The sequence below is a fragment of the Theropithecus gelada genome, chromosome 8 (genome assembly GCF_003255815.1).
Source record: "Theropithecus gelada isolate Dixy chromosome 8, Tgel_1.0, whole genome shotgun sequence".
Classification (NCBI taxonomy): domain Eukaryota; kingdom Metazoa; phylum Chordata; class Mammalia; order Primates; family Cercopithecidae; genus Theropithecus; species Theropithecus gelada.
Window position 1 is genome coordinate 12,074,887 of NC_037676.1, and position 22,624 is coordinate 12,097,510.

The window sequence follows — 22,624 nt, forward strand, 5'->3', positions numbered from 1 at the left end:
ATAATACAGCAATAAAATTAAAGTATATTCCATAAAAGTGACAGAAAATAGTCTTAAATGAAAGTTCAAATAAAAATCTTGGTACAATTTACCTCGAACTTTTGGCTCAATACAAGACAATTCAGAAATTATGGCTACTTGACTATCTCAGCAGCTGTTTTCTCAAAGACTAAAGATATAAACTTGGGATGCATGGTTAAGTGATATTTATTAGACTACGAGAAGCATGGGGGCTGGGAGAGGTCATGGTTACTCTTCTGCTGTATGTTTATGGGAGTTCTTTTGTTTTGTAACAAAGCACATAGTTTTGGGATAAGTGAGGAGGGAGAGGGTCACCTGTTTAACAAGCTACATTACCCCAAGGCAGTCAAATGGGTGACAGATGGAGTCAGATTGCCCTCACATTCGTATAAGAGAAGGTATTTTTCACAGTTCTGGACCATATCCATTCAACATAAAACAGAATCTGATAATAATTATGGGTTGCTAGTGCACAGTGAGAAGTCAAATACCAAAGCCAGTTCTTGCCAAGTTTTTCTTTGTATTTTAACCACACGATCCATATTCTTCATTAGGCTATACTTCATCTGTCCAAACAGCAGGCTGTCATCAGTTTATACAGCTTAACCATTCTTAGCCCAGAGATGCTTACTTATCCTTCTTTAATGTTATAATAGAATTGAGATCTTAGTATTTTAGATAATTGTTGAAACTGCTATTAGAAAAACAAAAAACAAAATAAAAGCTTTCTGAGAATGTTTGCAAAAACTAAAGGAACATTCACTGTTACAATAACAAGGCACAATGACTCTCCATTTCTTCTGAGAAAATTCTAGTAGATCTTTCTGACAGCTTTGATATAGGTGCTTTGTGGATAGATCACATGAGCCCTCTGAAACTGACATTCAGGGGAATGTTGGCTTGTGTTTAGTTCACTTTACAGTGCAGAATCCACTGAAAATTCAGCTATGACATCATAGAGAATCATCTTTAATTTTCAATTATCTTATTTAATGACCTTGAGGATTTTTTTCATGTTGATTAGCTATTTACACATTTCTTATTTGGTGAATTGTCATGTTCATCCTTTCTGCCCAGTTCTATATGGAATACTCTATTTTTTCTCACAGATTTAGGAAGCTTTCATATACCAGTGGGAACAGTTATCTTTTTACAAACAGAGATTGTGTAATTTTTTTAAATTTAAAGAGTATTAAAATATAAATGGTAAAAGGAGGTATTTTAATATTTTAATAATCAAGACAAAAGAAGTATATACTCATCTAAATTCTAAAAAGAGATGTCTAAACATACTGTTTTGGAAAAAACGCAAAGAAACTGCACCAAGTATGTTCACAGCTGCTATCTGTGTGTTATAGGATTATTTTTTCTTCTTTGTATATCTATGCTATTTTCAAAATTTCAACAGTGAACATGCATTCTTTTAAAATGCTATGGAAAACTTACCAAAGTTTAGGAGAAACTCAACATACATATATATATATATACACACACACACACACACATATTATAATATATTAAATATTTTATAAATATATAATATAAAATATTATAATACATTAAATATATGTCCACACACATACTTTCATTTTGTTTTATTTTCCCCTGAAGTTTATTTTCCTATGCATACATTTTTCCATATATGTTTGGATTGGCACCAATCCTATATTTACAGTATTAACGACATTTTTCTTTTGTGGTCTCTCAACATCTTTGAATATCTTTCCAACATTCTAGTGATTTCCCTCATTATGAGTCCTGCCTTTCTAAGATAGAAGCCATAAAACCCACATCCCCAGTTTCTTTTGCAGCTATTGCACAGATATATAACAGAGGTTCCACCCAGTGGAATCTTTGGAAGGAACATTGTATTTAGAAGTGAGCAGAGTGAGAAGATGGTCATATATGCAGAAATCAATATTCTAATAATTATGGTCATGAAAACAGCTAGTTCTTTGTACACTTCAATGGTGGATATCCAGTTCTGAGCATCTTGGGTGCTGAGAGGAAGACACCAGTGTATTCAATAGAAAATCCCTCATAATATGCTTGGCCAATGGATTTTGTTGTTTAGTTCCAGAATTTTGCTTTACTAGCCTTCCAAAGTACCCTGGGAGCTTCAAAATATTCGTTAGTAACAAAATAATCAGAGTGGGCTCTGTATTTGCATTGTCCAATAATGTGCAGTTTATATTTGTTTTCTCTATTTCATTGTAGCAGGAATTTTAAATAGCTTCATGCCTATTAGACCATTATTTTAAAGTTCTATAATTTATTTACTCCATGCAATTCATAGAATATTTAGTTTATTTTCTATCAATATAATTAAAAATGCTGCATTTACTACTTAAGCACAAATACAAATCTGTTTACCTTTCTTTTTCTAAAAAGGATACTCTGAGAAAAAGAATGACAAAATCAAAATATTTTATATTTTTGATGCTTTTACAAATTTGGCCAATATTTTCTTCATTATAATCCCCAGGCAGCAATAAAATGGAGGTACTTTAAATTAACAATGAACATAATGGATGAAGGAAATTTATGTGAGATGAGATTAGAGAAAAAGAAACAGGTCACAGAGTGTGGGGTTTCTAAGTCATGGTGAAGAGGTAAATTTTTCCTCAAACTGTGATGAGACATTTTAGGGAGATATTAAAAATAGAATGGAAACCATCTTAAGTGCTTTGAAAAACGATTGTCACGCTCATTTTTTATTGCAAGGAAGGTGATATGGTTTGGCTTTGTGTCCTCACCCAAATCTCATCTTGAATTGTAATCCCATAATGCCTACATATCATGGGAGGGACCCGGTGGGAGGTAATTAAATCATAGGGGCAGTTTCCCTCATGCTGTTCTTGTGATAGTGAGTGACTTATCACAAGATCTGATGGTTTTACAAGTGTCTGGCATTTCCTCTGCTGGCACTCCTTCTCTCTCCTGCCACCTTGCAAAAAAGGACATCTTTGCTTCCCCTTCCAACATGATTCCTGAGGACATGTTTGCTTCCCCTTCCAATATGATTCCATGATTCCTCAGTTTCCTGAGGCCTCCCCAGACATGCAGAACTGTGAGTCAATTAAACCTCTTTTCTTCATAAATTACCCAGTCTTGGGTATTTCTAATACCCAATGGGACTAATACAGTGGGATAACCATTAGGAGGTTTTTTTTTTTTTTTGAATCTAGGCAAACAATAATGTTGGCTTGGACTTATTGGTAACAGTAAAGGTAGAAATATTGGACATATTTGGGATATATTTTAGAGGTAGAACTGATAGAATTCATAGATATGTCGATATGAAATTTGAGAGAAAGTAGATCCACAGTGATAAATAGGTTTTGACTTCAACAACTTGGAACAAATTGTATTGAAATACACTGAGATGGAGGAAATTAAACAAAGATTAGATGTAGGGAATGGAGAGAGAAACCGATGGTTTTGTTTGACCTTGTCAAGTTCAGTGTACCTTGGATAGTCTTGTGGAGATTTAAAATCATCACTTGGTTACAAGTATCTAGAGTTTGGAGGTTGCAATCAGATATGGATTCACTGACATATGATTAAAGGTTTGGAACTGGGTAAAGTCGTAGGGAAAACCTGTGGATAGAGAAAGAGTTCAAACATAGGTCCCCAGGACAGTCCAGCGTTTAGAATTTAAACAGAGCAAGGGGCCTGAGCAAATAGAAGAAGAGCAGCTTTATTGGATAAAGGGTAAAAGGTCTTATATTTATCAACTTTTAGAATGTCTTCTAGAAATTTTCGATTCAAGTATTCTGCCTCCTTCCCTTATATTTTCTAGTGAGATATTTGATTTTTTATTGAACTATAAGATCTTACCATACATCAGTGACATAGCCTCTGTGTTATAAAATTTTAATTTGTATTTTGTTTCATTTATAGTTTTATATTTGTCCTTTATTTGTTTCATTTATATTTTTATATTTCTCCCATTTTTTGTAGCAAACATATTGATCTTTTAATGTTCTATATGGCTTATTAACTTACTTTTTGCTTTAAGTATTCTTGTCCATCCAAAACCTAACATTGACCAATATATTTCTATTTTAGAAATTCCTTATTTAAAAAACTTTAGCTCCTTAATTAATCCAAAATGTGTTTTGGTAACTGAGCTTTGGTAACCATTTGTTGAAACTATAGAGTAAGTCTTGGATAGCTAATCTGGTGCCTGCCAAGGTTTCCCCACTAAGAGGATTTCCAGTGTTTGGCGCTCGGAGTCCTGCTCTTCAGGGAGGCATTGGGAGCAGCGTTCAGCAGAGGACACTACTGGCCAAGCCAACGGTTTATTTCTGTGCAGTTTATAGAGCCCTAGGATTTTGTTTTGTTGTTTTGTTTTGTTTTGTGGCAAAGCAATGATTTATCTCTGTTAACCACATTTTGCCATGTTAGCTTCCCAATTATTCTATTTGATTCTATTACTTATAATTAATCCCAGAAATCTTACTGACTCATGCTCTTCAAACAGGCTCACACCCTATGTCCCTCTTTCCTTTCTTCTTCCAAATATTTCCAAACCTGAGTTCGATTTCTCTGGTTTCTGCTTAAGGAATTTAGCTTTAGCATGTGAATATGATATTATAGTCTGAAGTAGCGAGGCTGTTCAAATTCCTTCTGAAGTTACACTGCAATGCTCCTCACCTCACCCCACCCAATCTATGTTCCAGTTGAGAATTTTAATAAGAGCCATCACCCATTTTATTAGCAGCAGGCCACAAGGAGGTGTTTTGGAGAAGAAATCTAGCATCCCTAAATCCAAATGCCTGGATCCTTTGGTTTCTTTATCAGCATACCAATTTTAGGAGTGTCAGAGAAATTAACTGCTTCAGTTCCACCGGGAATATGTGGTAGCCATTGGTTCTGTCCAGCAAATATTTCCAGTTCTTCTCGGCACAAAATAGGATTGCAATTCTTTGCTCTTCTCAAACTGAGTGTAGCCATTCAATTTGCACTGATCAGTGAAATGTTGAGTGGAAGTTATATGTGTTACTTCTAGATGAAAACTTAAGATTCAATTCACGCTTCACTAACTCTGACTCAGCAACCTGCCAGTTCTAGATAACCTGGATGCCAAAGACAGGCTAACGTGAAAGAGTGAAGAGATGTGTTCCTTGAATGACAAAGAAACCTTTGTTATATTGAGTCACTTACCTTAAAAGATTGTTCATTATTAGACTGCAATGGAGCCCCACCCAATTCATACAGAATTGGTGCCTGAAAGTGGGTTTCTATGGAAACAACCTGATTTGAAAACTTATTTTGAAAACAAGAGACATATGGTTATTAGTTATACTCAGAAGTGAAACAATGAAAAGTAACTAGGAAATTAGGAGTTCAATTTCGCACATCCTTAGGTGGTGTGGGCAAAGACTTCATCTATGTGGGTGTTCTCATGCTGGCTGCATTGGTGAACACCAAGGTAAAATTAGAATACTGTGACAAAGCACAGGCCAAGAAAAAGGAAAGAAAATACTAATGCAAAGATCCTCTCAAGACCAGCCTGGGCAACATAGTGAGACCCTGTCTCTACAAAAAAATTAAAAGTTAGCTGAACATGGTGGTGCACGCCTGTGGTCATAGCTACTCAGGGGGCCTGAGGTGGGAGGATCACTTGAGTCCAGGAAGTTGAGGCTGCAGTGAGTCATGATCATGTAACTGTACTCCAGCCTGGGTGATGGAGTGAGACCCGGTCTCAAAAGAAGGAAAAAAGATCCTCTTTTTATATGGTAATGATAAAACCTGAATAAGAATAAACAAATGTAAGACTGTCTGATTCCAACAAACAGAAAACCTCACGACCTTGTGAAGTATAGGCCTTTTTATTGATTTTGCCTGAGACAATGAAAGACTTTTCAATGCAGCCTACTTAGCTCTGTATCGGTTCAGAAGAGGTTTCTGTAATTGTTGTTTCTATGGCCATTGTTTTGATTGATTTTTCAGAGGCAATGTAATTCTTAGCTTCTATTACTACTATCTATCCTCATTTTATCTGATTCTCCCACATTACTTTCGTCTCTTTGCCTTCCTCTGCATTCTGAGACAATACCACAAGTCTGGGCTTTGTATCAGTTCTTCAATTTTCTGCATAAGTCTTCTCCTTCACGTCTGTAACCCTCATTTTAATTTTGCATTTTACATTTCTTTTCCTCCTAAACTTCCTGACTTTACTGTCTTTTCAAGACAATATCCTGAAAACCTTTTTTTTTTTTTTTAAAGGGAAAGCAAATTTATTAGAGAAGTAAAGAAACAAAAGAATGGCTACTTCATAGGCAGAGCAACTGAACACCTTTAAAAACCATACTTACAATATGGAGATTGTTGCAGAGGTTTTTTTCAAGCAAGTTAGAAGAAATTCTCTAATTTCAGGGTGCTTTTATTTTATTTTTAATTTTATGCAAGGCATGTGTAAGTTAACAATTTATTTCACCATCCTTTTCAGGTTTTGGAGATTGTGGAAGTTCATGTTCAATGTGACTATTGATTGACTCTCAATCTTTGATTCCTATTTTCCAACGGCCCTCACCCCATTCCCAAATGAAAGGCACATTTAATTTTTTTGCCAACAAAAATCACGAGGATATTATTTTTGAAAGACAGTAGTGTTTCAGATGTCAGGTGACAGTTCTTCCGACTGTGCTATTATAAATGTGTTCATTTTCATGAAAATATGTGAACCATCTTACCAACATCAGTGGGTACAACATATTTGCATGATGGAAATAATAGTTATGCAAACGGAAATTGTATCATTGAGTATTTAAAAGTGATTTTGTGTTCATAATTTTGGATAAAAAGAAATTTGACAATGTGCCCGACGTGTGGTGTTTTGAATATTCTTGCCATTAATGAGATAAATACCAGATGAATATTAAAATGTATCTTTAATCTTGAGGTCTTTATGATTAAGGGCAAAAGTAAGGAACATATGCTAAATATGTTGAACAGCTTTGACTCTTATTGAGTTAAAGAAATCTGGGTGAAAGATATGCTGGTAACTACTAGAGATACATATTTAAACATAAACATTCTCTCAAATAGAGAAAGATTACTAATTGTGAAAGTATGTATTTTTAATCCAACGCCAAAAATTGCCTGGGGTTTATTGCATTGCATTATCTTAAAGAACATCTTTAAATAGAACAGTACATTATTTTTTCTTGTAGAGTCACAAATGTTATCAACCTAAATAAAATGTTTTCAATAACTCTTGTAGGCAGCCTATGATAATTGCACATTACCACATTGGAATTTTCATTTCTAAATATATCACACAAAAGCAATCTATACAAAATAACTTACTGGGAAATCTTTTATACATGCAATCCCCACAAGCATATATACATATATCTTCTACACGTTTATATGATGAGTTAAATAATTCTGTGAATTAAATAAGTTTTAAACTAAGTAAGCTTCAGTTGGATTTGTTCTTTTGAGATGAAAATGATAAGAGTGATGTAGAGAGATTTAAAATGCTAAATATATTAATCTCAATGGTATCGCATCGTATAGTCAATTATTGGGTGCCTGTCTTAGCACAAAATTTTGACCTTTATAGAAAGATGTTAGGAACCTTTAAAAATGACTTTCCATTTTGTTATTATATTGTCTTCTGGAAGGAATTAATAGGATGGTGAGGTTGGAGACAGTTTAAGGAGGGAAAAGTAGCTTTTCTTGGCAGAGCCCCTCAGTCCTGTGATTCTAAACATCTTGAAGAAAGAGCTTTCAGCCTCAAGTGTTTTATTTTAGGTTCTTCCATAGAGGGTCTATGGAACTTTTCCAATCCTGTTCGTCAATTTTGAAACTCAGTTTCCTTAGAGGCCTTTCTTAAAGGTAATTGATGATTTCATGGAAAAGATAGTTCTTTAACTCTTTAAGAAATTAGCAGAGTATTAGTAGTAGTTTTTTAAAGAGTGCTTGGGCTTTGAATGAGAGCATGTGAGCTTAGAAAGGAGGCAGAAAGGAGAATGGACATGCTGATTGAGATAAATTTGGGAGTCTTTCAAATGAAAGTTCTATACTTTATAAATTTTCCTAGGAACCTCCAGGCTCCATCTAAAACCTTGGCATTATGGGCTTAAAAATAATCACACATAACACATCACACAAACCTGGGTTGAGCTAAGAAGCTGAAGCTCAAGAAATTCTTGGCAAAAACACTTGTCATAGTCAATGTCTTAATAATGTACATTTTGATAAAGGTAATTATCTTAGAATCATACAATTGTTCTTTTTTTTTAAATTTATTTATTATTATTATACTGTAAGTTGTAGGGTACATGTGCATAATGTGCAGGTTTGTTACATATGTATACTTGTGCCTTGTTGGTGTGCTGCACCCATCAACTCGTCATTTACATCAGGTATAACTCCCAATGCAATCCCTCCCCCCTCCCCCCTCCCCATGATAGGCCCTGGTGTGTGATGTTCCCCTTCCTGAGTCCAAGTGATCTCATTGTTCAGTTCCCACCTATGAGTGAGAACATGCGGTGTTTGGTTTTCTGTTCTTGTGATAGTTTGCTAAGAATGATGGATTCCAGCTGCATCCATGTCCCTACAAAGGACACAAACTCATCCTTTTTTATGGCTGCATAGTATTCCATGGTGTATATGTGCCACATTTTCTTAATCCAATCTGTCACTGATGGACATTTGGGTTGATTCCAAGTCTTTGCTATTGTGAATAGTGCTGCAATAAACATATGTGTGCATGTGTCTTTATAGCAGCATAATGTATAATCCTTTGGGTATATACCAAGTAATGGGATGGTTGGGTCATATGGTACATCTAGTTCTAGATCCTTGAGGAATCGCCATACTGTTTTCCATAATGGTTGAACTAGTTTACAATCCCACCAACAGTGTAAAAGTGTTCCTATTTCTCCACATCCTCTCCAGCACCTGTTGTTTCCTGACTTTTTAATGATCGCCATTCTAACTGGTGTGAGATGGTATCTCATTGTGGTTTTGATTTGCATTTCTCTGATGGCCAGTGATGATGAGCATTTTTTCATGTGTTTGTTGGCTGTATGAATGTCTTCTTTTGAGAAATGTCTGTTCATATCCTTTGCCCACTTTTTGATGGTGTTGTTTGTTTTTTTCTTGTAAATTTGTTTGAGTTCTTTGTAGGTTCTGGATATTAGCCCTTTGTCAGATGAGTAGATTGCAAAAATTTTCTCCCATTCTGTAGGTTGCCTGTTCACTCTGATGGTAGTTTCTTTTGCTGTGCAGAAGATCTTTAGTTTAATGAGATCCCATTTGTCAATTTTGGCTTTTGCTGCCGTTGCTTTTGGTGTTTTAGACATGAAGTCTTTGCCCATGCCTATGTCCTGAATGGTACTACCTAGGTTTTCCTCTAGGATTTTTATGGTATTAGGTCTAACATTTAAGTCTCTAATCCATCTTGAATTAATTTTCGTATAAGGAGTAAGGAAAGGATCCAGTTTCAGCTTTCTACTTATGGCTAGCCAATTTTCCCAGCACCATTTATTAAATAGGGAATCCTTTCCCCATTTCTTGTTTCTCTCAGGTTTGTCAAAGATCAGATGGCTGTAGATGTGTGGTATTATTTCTGAAGACTCTGTTCTGTTCCATTGGTCTATATCTCTGTTTTGGTACCAGTACCATGCTGTTTTGGTTACTGTAGCCTTGTAGTATAGTTTGAAGTCAGGTAGCGTGATGCCTCCAGCTTTGTTCTTTTGACTTAGGATTGTCTTGGAGATGCGGGCTCTTTTTTGGTTCCATATGAACTTTAAAGCAGTTTTTTCCAATTCTGTGAAGAAAGTCATTGGTAGCTTGATGGGGATGGCATTGAATCTATAAATTACCTTGGGCAGTATGGCCATTTTCACAATATTGATTCTTCCTATCCATGAGCATGGTATGTTCTTCCATTTGTTTGTGTCCTCTTTTATTTCACTGAGCAGTGGTTTGTAGTTCTCCTTGAAGAGGTCCTTTACATCCCTTGTAAGTTGGATTCCTAGGTATTTTATTCTCTTTGAAGCAATTGTGAATGGAAGTTCATTCCTGATTTGGCTCTCTGTTTGTCTGTTACTGGTGTATAAGAATGCTTGTGATTTTTGCACATTAATTTTGTATCCTGAGACTTTGCTGAAGTTGGTTATCAGCTTAAGGAGATTTTGGGCTGAGACAATGGGGTTTTCTAAATATACAATCATGTCATCTGCAAACAGGGACAATTTGACTTCTTCTTTTCCTAACTGAATACCCTTGATTTCTTTCTCTTGCCTGATTGCCCTAGCCAGAACTTCCAACACTATGTTGAATAGGAGTGGTGAGAGAGGGCATCCCTGTCTTGTGCCAGTTTTCAAAGGGAATTTTTCCAGTTTTTGCCCATTCAGTATGATATTGGCTGTGGGTTTGTCATAAATAGCTCTCATTATTTTGAGGTACGTTCCATCAATACCGAATTTATTGAGCGTTTTTAGCATGAAGGGCTGTTGAATTTTATCAAAAGCCTTTTCTGCATCTATTGAGATAATCATGTGGTTCTTGTCTTTGGTTCTGTTTATATGCTGGATTATGTTTATTGATTTGCAAATGTTGAACCAGCCTTGCATCCCAGGGATGAAGCCCACTTGATCATGGTGGATAAGCTTTTTGATGTGTTGCTGAATCCGGTTTGCCAGTATTTTATTGAGGATTTTTGCATCGATGTTCATAAGGGATATTGGTCTAAAATTCTCTTTTTTTGTTGTATCTCTGCCAGGCTTTGGTATCAGGATGATGTTGGCCTCATAAAATGAGTTAGGGAGGATTCCCTCTTTTTCTATTGATTGGAATAGTTTCAGAAGGAATGGTACCAACTCCTCCTTGTACCTCTGGTAGAATTCGGCTGTGAATCCATCTGGTCCTGGACTTTTTTTGGTTGGTAGGCTATTAATTGTTGCCTCAATTTCAGAGCCTGCTATTGGTCTATTCAGGGATTCAACTTCTTCCTGGTTTAGTCTTGGAAGAGTGTAAGTGTCCAGGAAATTATCCATTTCTTCCAGATTTTCCAGTTTATTTGCGTAGAGGTGTTTATAGTATTCTCTGATGGTAGTTTGTATTTCTGTGGGGTCGGTGGTGATATCCCCTTTATCATTTTTAATTGCATCGATTTGATTCTTCTCTCTTTTCTTCTTTATTAGTCTTGCTAGTGGTCTGTCAATTTTGTTGATCTTTTCAAAAAACCAACTCCTGGATTCATTGATTTTTTGGAGGGTTTTTTGTGTCTCTATCTCCTTCAGTTCTGCTCTGATCTTAGTTATTTCTTGCCTTCTGTTAGCTTTCGAATGTGTTTGCTCTTGCTTCTCTAGTTCTTTTAATTGCGATGTTAGAGTGTCAATTTTAGATCTTTCCTGCTTTCTATTGTGGGCATTTAGTGCTATAAATTTCCCTCTACACACTGCTTTAAATGTGTCCCAGAGATTCTGGTATGTTGTATCTTTGTTCTCATTGGTTTCAAAGAACATCTTTATTTCTGCCTTCATTTCGTTATGTACCCAGTAGTCATTCAGGAGCAGGTTGTTCAGTTTCCATGTAGTTGAGCGGTTTTGATTGAGTTTCTTAGTCCTGAGTTCTAGTTTGATTGCACTGTGGTCTGAGAGACAGTTTGTTATAATTTCTGTTCTTGTACATTTGCTGAGGAGTGCTTTACTTCCAATTACGTGGTCAATTTTGGAGTAAGTACGGTGTGGTGCTGAGAAGAATGTATATTCTGTTGATTTGGGGTGGAGAGTTCTATAGATGTCTATTAGGTCTGCTTGCTGCAGAGATGAGTTCAATTCCTGGATATCCTTGTTAACTTTCTGTCTCATTGATCTGTCTAATGTTGACAGTGGAGTGTTGAAGTCTCCCATTATTATTGTATGGGAGTCTAAGTCTCTTTGTAAGTCTCTAAGGACTTGCTTTATGAATCTGGGTGCTCCTGTATTGGGTGCATATATATTTAGGATAGTTAGCTCTTCCTGTTGAATTGATCCCTTTACCATTATGTAATGGCCTTCTTTGTCTCTTTTGATCTTTGATGGTTTAAAGTCTGTTTTATCAGAGACTAGTATTGCAACCCCCGCTTTTTTTTGTTCTCCATTTGCTTGGTAAATCTTCCTCCATCCCTTTATTTTGAGCCTATGTATGTCTCTGCGTGTGAGATGGGTCTCCTGAATACAGCAGACTGATGGGTCTTGACTCTTTATCCAGTTTGCCAGTCTGTGTCTTTTCATTGGAGCATTTAGTCCATTTACATTTAAGGTTAAGATTGTTATGTGTGAACTTGATCCTGTCATTATGATATTAACTGGTTATTTTGCTCATTAGTTGATGCAGTTTCTTCCTAGCCTCGATGGTCTTTACATTTTGGCATGTTTTTGAGATGGCTGGTACCGGTTGTTCCTTTCCATGTTTAGTGCTTCCTTCAGGGTCTCTTGTAAGGCAGGCCTAGTGGTGACAAAATCTCTAAGCATTTGCTTATCTGTAAAGGATTTTATTTCTCCTTCACTTATGAAACTTAGTTTGGCTGGATATGAAATTCTGGGTTTAAAATTCTTTTCTTTAAGAATGTTGAATATTGGCCCCCACTCTCTTCTGGCTTGTAGAGTTTCTGCCGAGAGATCTGCTGTTAGTCTGATGGGCTTCCCTTTGTGGGTAACCCGACCTTTCTCTCTGGCTGCCCTTAAGATTTTTTCCTTCATTTCAACTTTGGTGAATCTGGCAATTATGTGTCTTGGAGTTGCTCTTCTCGAGGAGTATCTTTGTGGCGTTCTCTGTATTTCCTGGATTTGAATGTTGGCCTGCCCTACTAGGTTGGGGAAGTTCTCCTGGATGATATCCTGAAGAGTGTTTTCCAACTTGGTTCCATTTTCCCCCTCACTTTCAGGCACCCCAATCAGACGTAGATTTGGTCTTTTTACATAATCCCATACTTCTTGCAGGCTTTGTTCATTTCTTTTTCTTCTTTTTTCTTTTGGTTTCTCTTCTCGCTTCATTTCATTCATTTGATCCTCAATCGCTGATACTCTTTCTTCCAGTTGATCGAGTCGGTTACTGAAGCTTGTGCATTTGTCACGTATTTCTCGTGTCATGGTTTTCATCTCTTTCATTTCGTTTATGACCTTCTCTGCATTAATTAGTCTAGCCGTCAATTCTTCCACTTTTTTTTCAAGATTTTTAGTTTCTTTGCGCTGGGTACGTAATTCCTCCTTTAGCTCTGAGAAATTTGATGGACTGAAGCCTTCTTCTCTCATCTCGTCAAAGTCATTCTCCGTCCAGCTTTGATCCGTTGCTGGCGATGAGCTGCGCTCCTTTGCCGGGGGAGATACGCTCTTATTTTTTGAATTTCCAGCTTTTCTGCCCTGCTTTTTCCCCATCTTTGTGGTTTTATCTGCCTCTGGTCTTTGATGATGGTGATGTACTGATGGGGTTTTGGTGTAGGTGTCCTTCCTGTTTGAGAGTTTTCCTTCTAACAGTCAGGACCCTCAGCTGTAGGTCTGTTGGAGATTGCTTGAGGTCCACTCCAGACCCTGTTTGCCTGGGTATCAGCAGCAGAGGCTGCAGAAGATAGAATATTTCTGAACAGCGAGTGTAGCTGTCTGATTCTTGCTTTGGAAGCTTCCTCTCAGGGGTGTACTCCACCCTGTGAGGTGTGGGGTGTCAGACTGCCCCTAGTGGGGGATGTCTCCCAGTTAGGCTGCTCAGGGGTCAGGGACCCGCTTGAGCAGGGAGTCTGTCCCTTCTCAGATCTCAACCTCCGTGTTGGGAGATCCACCGTTCTCTTCAAAGCTGTGAGACAGAGTCGTTTGCGTCTTCAGAGGTGTCTGCTGCTTTGTTATTGTTTACTGTGCTCTGCCCCCAGAGGTGGAGTCTACAGAGACAGGCAGGTTTCCTTGAGCTGCTGTGAGCTCCACCCAGTTCGAGCTTCCCAGCAGCTTTGTTTACCTACTTAAGCCTCAGCAATGGCGGGCGCCCCTCCCCCAGCCTCGCTGCTGCCTTGCCGGTAGATCACAGACTGCTGTGCTAGCAATGAGGGAGGCTCCGTGGGCGTGGGACCCTCCCGGCCAGGTGTGGGATATGATCTCCTGGTGTGCCTGTTTGCTCAAAGCGCAGTATTGGGGTGGGAGTTACCCGATTCTCCAGGTGTTGTGTGTCTCAGTTCCCCTGGCTAGGAAAAGGGATTCCCTTCCCCCTTGCGCTTCCCAGGTGAGGCAATGCCTCGCCCTGCTTCAGCTCTCGCTGGTCGGGCTGCAGCAGCTGACCAGTACCGATCGTCCGGCACTCCCCAGTGAGATGAACCCAGTACCTCAGTTGCAAATGCCGAAATCACCGGTCTTCTGTGTCGCTGGCGCTGGGAGTTGGAGACTGGAGCTGCTCCTATTAGGCCATCTTGCTCCGCCCCCCAATTGTTCTATATTATTAAATGCCTGTGGAGTGTGGATCAGAATGCTTTCAGAACTCTGGAAGTTCTTGTGATGTAGATACACTCTTTTGTTTTTTCAATGTTCGTTTGTTTGAAAGAGAGATTGGCACTCTGGTGTCATCTTGTTCTTCATTTAGCAGAATGCAGCAAGGACAAGAAAATTCATATTTTTCATCTCAGTATGTCCATTTGTCCATTTGGACTTTTACTGGCCGTGTGTTTAATGCTATTACATTTGCACTTTTGGAACCAAAGTTCTTATCAAATTTATTGATATAATTCTAACATTCAGAATCAGAATGCCCACACTTAATTTGCAGAATAAATGAAAGATGGATATATTTGTCAGCTTATATGTCACGTTTTATTGTAACTGACATTGGACAATTTTGAAGCTAGAAGAATGACAGAACAAGACGTGATTAGGCCTCCATAAGACGTGATCCGTATTGCTTCTCCCATTTCTTATGACAGTTTACCATCTAATCTTTGTTCAGACTGCTACTTTGGCCACTTGAGTTAGTTCTAATAGCATGTTAAAACTCATATAAAAAAATAGCGTGAAACACCATCTCGTTTCTTGAGCTGTGTTTGCCAGTATAATAGTAACTTCGGGTATTTTACCCTTTTGAGTTAAATTAAAGCTAGCAAGTCTTATTTTGTATAATTACAATAAGATAAAGATCACAGTGTGTTTTACATTGTAGTGTGTGTGTGTATATCACGGAGGATAAATGTTTAAATGGAATTATGGGATACACAAACATGGGAGGCACTGACCAGTCCATAATAACAGATGACATTGTGATATAGAAAATGTGTGTATATTTAATGAAGATGTTTTAATTTAAAGTCAGTATCTTACTTTCTTGCAAATCTCTACTCACAGTACATTTCATAACTGCACAGAAGGACTGACTAACAAACAAACAAACTCATAGACACACGCTGATCTATTTTTAATTTGAATTGCTACATGGAAGATTTGCAATTGTATTATATATAGAATAAGGGATCCGTGCAACAACTAAATTTAGTCACCTCTGTATGGAATGCAGACACGAATAAACTATTGGGATTGAAGACGTTTACACAGAAAATAAAATCGGTATCAAGAGTCTGATTACTAATTTTGCTCCGCCACGTGTAGTGGTCTGCCCTGTTTCTAAGTAAACGCCACTAGACTTCAGTTTTCTCATCTAGCAGAGAATTTTATTTTCTAGAGATTTTGAATTCACAGTTCAAATCTTTACAAACTATTAAAATTATTAAAATGTAAAACAAGGAAAGATTTTTGAATGTGTAAAAATAAAATGAGATATAAATACGATTTCATCATCTCTTTCTTAAATTGTCTCATTTTTATAAATATGTAAGAGTAGCATTTAGTGCTTGCTGCTAGTCAGAGGCTTCTCTAGGGTTGCCCTGTGCCCAGCAGGCTGGGATGGAGAGGGAATAGAACAAGGGTGTCTCTACCTGTCTCTGCCGGGACCACTTAGACAAAAGCTGAGGCTTTGTCAGTTTCATTGTTTACATAGCCAACAAATATTTGCTTTGAGGAAAGAGTTTCTTGGTTAAATAAGATATAGGAGTGACTGAGAAATGATTCCTTATGTCCCTTTTAGAATAATCTACTATTTTAGTAATCTATTACTCTTATGATCTTCAAAATATGGTAAAATTACCTCAAAAGAGTTATCATCCTTTGAAACTTTTGTTTCAATCCATAAGCTGATTAACACATTTACATTTGCATGTACTATTTTTTCTTACATAACTCAATATAATACTATTATTGTATTATTACTTTTGTAACTTGGCTTTAATAATTAGTATTTAATTAATCAATTTATGCATTGGCCTTAGAATGTGACAAAGCAACTCCAAGTCAACTGCCTAACACATATTGTTACACAAACTCTGCCTCATTCCATGAATGAACTAAAATTCTGAAAAATAATTTTAAAACTTTTTTTGGGCTGTTGAGGCATGTTAAAATTTCAAAACTAATATTTTCTTTTTTTTTTTAAATTTATTTATTATTATTATACTGTAAGTTGTAGGGTACATGTGCGTAACGTGCAGGTTTGTTACATATGTATACTTGTGCCTTGTTGGTGTGCTGCACCCATCAACTCGTCATTTACATCAGGTATAACTCCCAATGGAATCCCTCCCCCCTCCCCCCTCCCCATGATAGGCCCCGGTGTGTGATGTTCCCCTTCCTGAGTCCAAGTGATCTATTTTCATTATTCTAAATAAAAATGAAATTTTAGATATAATATACAATTTAAAATAACCTATAGTTATACTCTGAGAAAAATAATGGCATTAGTTGTTTCTGTAACTTAAACATTTAAGGAAGGTACCAAAGAAGAAGGCAAAAGGAAGTTCAGAAGTAAATTAACACAGATAAAATCTGAAAATTATGAATTATGAAACAAACAAGCATTCTGATTGGAAAAAAGTCTGCTTACGTGGAAAGACACAGAATAAAGATATACCCCTGACATGTGAATAAGACAAAGGGAAGGAAAAAACCTGATTTTAGAATTTATAAAGCAAATATATTCATAATTATAGAAGATATTAAAGAATTATAAAGATCATTATGCCAGCCTCATGTCAATAATGTACATTCGGATAAAATGCATGTACCATAGAACAATAGTAAATTATTAAAAGTTATTTTAATAAAAGAAGAAAACCTGTACAAATCAATATCTATGGGAAATTTTTAATGAATGATTTATCATTAACATGGATGTTAGGATGAAGTGGTTCATTCTAACATTTTTGTGTTAGTTAAAATATTCCAGATGAATAAAAAGGCAGAGTGCCCTAATTTCTTTTATAAGTTTATTCCAAATCCTAATGAAGAAGGCATGAACAAAGAACAAACCAAGGACCTAAATATCTAGAAATAAACTATAGAAGTTGGAGAAGTCATTTATCAAGAAAATTATAAAACAATGAGAGACATTAACAAAGGTCTAAATAAATGGCCACGTACACCTTGCATATGGATTGGAAGACTCAATATTGTAACGATGTCAACTCTATCCAAATGCATGTATAAACCTCTCATTGGTGTGGAATGGACAAGTTGATTCTCAATAGGGAAATGCAAAGGTCCTTTAGTAGCCAAGGCACTTCTTAAGAAAGAAAAAACATTATACAAATTTTTGTATGATAACTAAAATGTGTAGTTGAGAAGGGAAAAAATATCTCAAACTTACTATGTATGTATCAGTTCGTATGAGGTATGGACCTATTGAACAGTATCATTCAGGTTTAGCATCTTCACCACTTTCATCATTATCAAATGAGCCTTGCCTGAAATCGGAAACACTGCTTACTTTCATTAGTTGGAGAAGTTGACATGAATGGAGGTATCTCAAGAACCCTAAACTGTGTCATTAGAAAGCAAGAGGAAACATGGTTCCCTTCTTTTAGGAGTCGTACCAAAAATTCTGAGTATAAGGGGCCCGAAATTATGTAATTCTCAATTATTTCCTTGTGAGTCTTGATTTAAGCTAGTGCACTATGGAGAGACATACCTGTTTCTGAGATAGCCTTTTACTTAACTTATAAATTATCCCAAGGCATGGACTTTATAGAATTCAATGATCAAAACTTTAAGTAAGATGAAACCAATTAATGAATTTCTGGGGGAAATTCGGACCTTAAAATATCTCAGTAAGGCTGTTATTTTAGTTATTTCCATTAAAAGAAATGTATGGTTATTCATGTTATTTGGACCCCAGAAAATTAGCTACAACTGAAGATTGTCCAAGGAAACTTTAAAATAATACGACATCAAAGACATCTTGCAGTTTCTGTCAGTTTCTCCAACAGTCATCTTCACCCAAATCACAATGTAGTACAGATGCAGTTGAAATAAAGAAAAAGTGGCAATGTAAAAATAGATCATTGTACTCCTGTACAGGACTATTTTCTTTCTTATAAAAAGATTTTATTTTATTTTGATGCCTTTCAAAATCTTAGTATTTGAAGAATTAATTTTTATTTAAAGTAAATCTTATTTTTTTAGCATAAAGCAATGACATTTTCATGAACCTTATCTACAGTGAAATTCCTTCTCATTAGTTTTATTTTCATAAATATACAAATGTAGATTTATAAGCATAACTGATCAGGGCATTTATTTGTATATATTTGTAATGTATGGTCATTTACTACTTCAAATGGCATATACTCATTTTATATGTACTATTCATTTTACCAAATCATATTTTCCCAATTTAATTTATATTTTATTTGTTTATTCAGTACTTCTTAACACATGCATACTCACTTGAGTCTCATAAACTTTTTTAAAATGGGCATCTACTTTGATCCAATCTCTTAAAGTCATATAAAGCCCTCCCAAAGACACACCTTCGTCCCCATTAATATTATTTTAGGTGTGGCAGTGTCAAAGCAGTTCTAACACAATACTCAGTCTGCAGTGTCAAGCAGTTCTAATACAATAATGCTCAGTCAGCTCACCAATAAATTAGCTTTTCTCTAGGTCTTGTCTGTGATATTTTAGTTTCCATAATCAGATTTCTGACTAGCTGTTGAGCTCAAATTCCAGTCTTCCAGTAAACAGATGCTATCTTATACTTCAGTGCATAGGGCCCTGTCTGAGAAAATTGTGATTTAAAGTAGTCTACCCGTTTGGTCCCATAAATAATAGAACTTCTAAAGAAATGCCTGTATTGTAGCATGCAAGGCAAATTTCCCGGATTGTTAGAGATGGGACGAAATGGACTTTTCAGACTATGTGCCTTATTTTTGATTTCTGGAAACATCATTGCTATCATCACATTACTATTCATTGGAAAGCACTTGTTAGAGTAATTAGACTTACAACATGAAGCTGGGATATAAGATGGTAACTTGGCTAACTTGTCAGAGAGTCCAGTAAAGAGCCAACACAATAAACAACAAACAAACAAACAAAAAGGAAAGAGAAGAAAGAAAGGGGTGGGAGAAAACTGGAGTGTGCATTTTCTAAAAAACCCGAGACACTTAATTTTTACTATATATGATTTCAAATTCTAGAAAATGCAGTCATATATAATGACAACAACGAAACACCCTGCGTGGGTGATTTTGCTAGCTATGTAACCCAGATGCAATATTTATATTTCATTCTGAGTCATTTTTCCATAAGTTTTAATGTGTCCAGTATTTTTCAGAATTAATTCTATGCTTTCACATTTCCAAATAAAATATATGGCATTGAGCTCCAATGGCTACCGACATACAAAAAGGAAAACAACTACATATTAAGTGCCTCCTCATGGATAAACACAAGGCCAGTTATAAAGTACGCAGCCAAAAATAAAACATGAATCTGAGCAATTCTCTAGCCTCAAATAGCAGTTTACAAAAACAGGGAAATCAGAGGAATATGTTAAACAATACCATGGTATTGCAATCAGCAAAATCCAGAAAGAAAAAGTGTATAAGACAAAAATTTAGGTTATTTTCAACGATGCATGAAGGAAAAGGGATAGAAGAAGAACTTTTGGACTAAAAGAATCTTAACATGGCACAAGTATACATATGTAACAAACCTGCACGTTGTGCACATGTACCCTAGAACTTAAAGTATAATAAAAAAAATCAATCAACTGCCATGTGTAGGTCTTATTTGGATGCTGATTTAAATAAATGCCAAAAAAGACACATAGGAAACTATAAGATGGTTATACTCTTACTATTTTTATGACATTAAGGATATTTATTTTTTCAACTTTGATCATTGCATCCCAGTAATTTAAAGAAGAGAGCTTATCTTTTAGAGAGGTATACAATATCAATTTGTAAATACTAAAATGTTTACAAATACAATGACATGATGTCTAGGGTTTACATCAAAACACATGGAAATTAGGACAAGTTGAAGAGGCTGTGTATGAAACAAGAATGACTCTGTGTGTTAATCGTCAAAACTTAGTCCTGAGTACCTAGAAGTTCACTATACTGCTCTGTACATTTTTGTATATGTTCAGAATTCTTTATGTATCTTAAAAAGTTATGGCAAGATAATTTTTTTCTCAAGTTGCTAAAACAAAACAAAATAAAATAACAGATTTTTTCAAAATTGTATTTCCCAGAATTTTAGCTTTTTGTATTTTCCAATTCTGTGAAGATTTTAAGGAAAAGACTTTTTATTCCCTGTTGCTTAAAAAGAATTTATTGAGATAAAAGTCTCTTCAGATAATACATTTCTATTTGTCGTCAGACAATTTTCAACATGCAGTGATAAAATAATTGAATTTTAAGGGACAGGTCTTTCTGCTGAGTTGAAAACTTATTTTAGATGTCAGATAATAAAATTCTTTAGGGATTTTAGGTGGCAATACCTTAGATAACCCAACTGTTGATATGACAAAAATAATCAAGATATAAATAAATTGTTCACAAACATTCTATTTTGTTTAATAAAATTTAGAATATTATCTTTTTCTGAAAATAAAAAAACACTTAAGTCACACAGAATTGTAATGCTGGGTTTTACTGTCATCCATTTCTATGTAGTGTTTCTAACATCACGATGTTAGACATCATTAACTATGATTAATAGCAGTTCATTCTGAGTATATTCTAACATAATATTCATTATGTTAACATCATCATTCATTATGAGTCTTGGTAATATTAAAATGGTAATTCTTACACACAATTCACTGATGTAGACAGAGTTTGATTAATGGGAATTGCTAATTTTTTACTTTAGCATTTTATTTAGAATTTCCTAGCTGATATGGAAACAGAAGTCCCTGAATCAACAGAAATGTAATAATATTAAAATTAGGGTATTATGAGATTAATGTGCCAATATTACCTTCCTTGCAAATTCTGATAACGTATTCAATATAACAAAAAAGGTGCATGTTAAATTTTAGTTACTTATACTAAAATGTCTTCACTCTCTACATCATGTTGGCAATTTAAATCTCCCCAGCATAAATGTTCAAGACCTTTGCCCTGTTAGGAACCAACTAACTGAGTAAATGCAAGTGATTTTAAATTAAAGATGACTGTGCAATTTCTTTAGGGAAGAAAAAATTAGCTTATCCATTAGTGTTATAGGTTGCTATAAGGAAAGCCATGCTGTCTGTTCATTCAATTAACTCCCAACCTTGAAGGCAACCGATCGTTTCATTTGTAACCTTGTTGATTAAGCGGCTCTGAATTTTTAAAAAGCTATGCCTTTTGAGAATATAACCTCGGTCATAGGTTTCTCTTGGATTGCTTGAGTCTGTTTGGTACATTAGCTAATTGTCAGTAAAGGTAAATGATGTACTTAATAGGTTTTGATCAAAGTCTACGAAAAAGTTTATAAGAAAAACATAAAAGTATTTTTTTCTAATCAGTGTAACTGTAAACATACATGAAATTATTCCAAAGTGCAATGATAATCTTATGATATGCTTAAATTATTCAATAAAATAATAGAGGTAGAAACAAAAGTAAAATTGCAAACCCCAGAACATTATCATCTACTTTAAATTCAACAAATATTTTCACTTTGAACAATGTAGCAGAAATCATCTTTCTAAAATATTATGTGACAGAGCATTACAATGATCAATTATTGTTAATATGTCATATTTCCATGAGAAAGCATTACATATTTTTGGATGAATATAGTTTCAATCAATGTCAGACAGTGACACTGAGCATCTCAACTTCTTTTATGTGTATTTAGTCACAGACATTTTTCTTTCCTTCTATAACTTCATTTCATGAATAAAATATTGTGACGATATTTTTAGAAAGACTTTAATGTGCAAACTACTAACATAATAATACACATAGTAGATTGTTATATATGATACAAAGTATAAAGGAGAAGGAAAAGAGTTTTACCTGGTTAATCACATGTGTTGTTCTAAAGCAGAGTAGAGCAGATGAACTCACTGCCAATGTCTTGTCTGATAATCATGGGTGAGCTCAGCAGCAATTTCAAGGGGTGGGACTTGTTCTCAGTAATGAATTCCCAAGGGACTATTTCCAATCAGAGAATGGGATTCCAGACAATGAAACCATTCTCCATTTGTTGACTCTAGTTTTGTGTTTACAATCGGCTGTGGGTGTATTCATGCCTCAGGGAAGGAATTGCCATGTATTTCACTGAGGTTTATGGTATGA

The 22,624-nt window shown here is 35.6% G+C and overlaps 1 protein-coding gene across 2 annotated transcripts in view; it reads right to left on the reverse strand.

Moving 5' to 3' along the window:
- The window catches only part of DLC1 (DLC1 Rho GTPase activating protein), a 523,910-nt gene extending 501,488 nt beyond the window's left edge, over positions 1-22,422 (reverse strand). For both annotated transcript variants that reach the window (XM_025393619.1, XM_025393613.1), the window contains exon 1: positions 22,343-22,422. The gene's annotated coding sequence lies outside the window, so the exon portion shown is untranslated. The remainder of the gene's footprint in view (positions 1-22,342) is intronic.
- Between the last annotated feature and the right edge of the window lie 202 nt (positions 22,423-22,624).